This window comes from Schistocerca piceifrons, chromosome 4, assembly GCF_021461385.2.
Source record: "Schistocerca piceifrons isolate TAMUIC-IGC-003096 chromosome 4, iqSchPice1.1, whole genome shotgun sequence".
In the NCBI taxonomy this organism is placed as follows: Eukaryota; Metazoa; Arthropoda; class Insecta; order Orthoptera; family Acrididae; genus Schistocerca; species Schistocerca piceifrons.
This window is the reverse complement of record NC_060141.1, coordinates 776,466,466-776,468,775: the sequence shown is the minus strand read 5'-3', so window position 1 is coordinate 776,468,775 and position 2,310 is coordinate 776,466,466. Positions and strand designations below refer to the sequence as shown.

Genomic DNA, 2,310 nt, shown 5'->3' with positions numbered 1-2,310 from the left:
CGCCCTTATACGGTTGCTCACTCTGGTGGCAAAGGCAGCGCCGCCAGGGTAATCCGTATTGATAGTGGTGTGTACGCTGCCGCTAACCCCGTGACGACGCGTTCACGTGCGCCGGTTGTTGACATCGTAAACAGCGCTAGCGGTACTCGCTGTGTGCCGCGCGTGTTGTAGCACGCCGCGCCGAGTTGACGGCTGCTGTGCGGCGGCCGATACGACAGCCTCGGTGTCATTGATAGCCGTATGGTGGTTACATGGATGACAGGTGAGGGCCTGAAATCAACCTGTCTGAGTGCTACCCATACCGAACCTTGGTAAGACAGTAGGAGCACTCTCGTGGTTATCACACGCAGCCAGACTGCAAATCTGTGCGACAGTCTGGTGGTTCGACCTGTTCCACTACTATTCATGAACAGCATTTCAGAGGATGTTTTCCGACTGGTTAACGCTCGCCCACATACCGCTGTTGTAACCGAACATGCCCCACAGTGTGTCGACATGTTACCACGATCTGCTCGGTCAACAGATCTGTCTCCAATCGAGCACGTACGGGATATCATCGGATAACAAATGACCCTGAGCACTATGGGACTTAACATCTGAGGTCATCAGTCCCCTAGAACTTAGAACTACTTAAACCTAACTAACCTAAGGACATCACACACATCCATGCCCTAGGCAGGATTCGAACCTGCGACCGTAGCGGTCGCGCGGTTCCAGACTGAAGCGCCTAGAACCACTCGGCCACACCGGCCGGCAGCAGATAACAACCCCAGCGTCATCCACAACAATCATTAACCGTCCCTGTATTGACTGACCAAATGCCACAGGCATGGAACTCCATCCCACAAGCTGACATCCGCCACCTTTAAAACACAATGTAAGCACCTTCACATGCTTGCGTTCAACATTCTGTTGGCTACACCAGTTATTAAACTACCAGCATCGCACATTTGCAATGATATCTCTCGCGTGCATTGATCTATCACTTTGCAATGTTAATCACTTAAATATACTACCTAGAGAAATTTATTGCTGTAAATTAATTATTTTTTGTGTTGTTGTTTTTTCCGTAACTGAGTAATACAAAATATTGGGAATTCACTTGATAAACATACTATCAAACTTTCTACACATGTTTCAGAGTTATAGAAGTTCTTTTGTAGCGATAAAGTCAAAGCAAAGCACTCCGTCCTCAGGCCACAAGTGGCCCATCGGGACCATCCGACCGCCTTGTCATCCTCAGTTGAAGATGCGGATAGGAGGGGCGTGTGGTCAGCACACAGCTCTCCCGGTCGTTATGATGGTTTTCTTTGACCGGAGCCGCGACTATTCGGTCGAGTAGCTCCTCAATTGGTATCACGAGGCTGAGTGCACCCAGAAAAATGGCAACAGCACATGACGGCTGGATGGTCACCCATCCAAGTGCCAGCCATGCCCGACAGCGCTTAACTTCGGTGATCTCACGGGAACCGGTGTATCCACTGCGGCAAGGCCATTGCTTTGATAAAGTCAAGAGATGATCAATGAATTCAGAGTGTATGCGTGCGTCAGTGTAGGTCATTCATCGCAACAGAAATCCAGCTAAATATCTAAGGCTATTCACTAATTGAGTGTATTGGTGTAACAGACCCGTGTTCTCCGTTGTATCATTACAATGTAGGAGGGATGATTACGATTTATTTCGTTTGTTACCAGAATTAATTTTCTTTCTACAGTAATATTGCTTCAACTGTTTTGGTAATTATCAAAACCCACAGCACCAGACATGGATGCAAAAGCCGAGCGACGTGATGCCGCTACTGCAGGAACAGGTAAAAAACGTGTCTTTCTTCTGCTCTTGTGTTTCATTCAGTGGACTCATAAACCAGGTGTGTACTGGCCAGCTCTTCACTATTGGATCTGTGCACGCTACCGTGTCTCAGTATTAACATACAACTAACTCTGCCGGAAGGTAATGAACCCGATACAGAACCGAGCAGTACTCGAAACAAACTAGCGGCCAAAGTGTGAAGTAGTGTCAACAGAAAGCGTTAGTCGACCACAATACTATTGCACCTCGAAGTTAGGGGGCTGCGATCAGCTTATCGTGTGTTTATGTCGTGATATTCCGCCAAGACACGCTGAATCACTTGGTAGCTTATGCACAATTGTCCTGAAATCGTACCACGATTAATACGACGACTTCATCAGTATAATAAATCTTTATTTATGGCCCAACTAGTTTCGCGTCGTTGGAGCCACGTCTTCTGTGGTACATCTGTATGTACTCTTGTTTATATATTGATGTATCCATGAAGATGTCGCACTAAA

At 47.3% G+C, this 2,310-nt stretch overlaps 1 pseudogene; it reads right to left on the bottom strand.

Annotated features, from left to right (window-relative positions):
- Window positions 1-1,383: 1,383 nt before the first annotated feature.
- On the bottom strand, window positions 1,384-1,500 carry LOC124797100 (annotated as a pseudogene).
- Window positions 1,501-2,310: the final 810 nt, after the last annotated feature.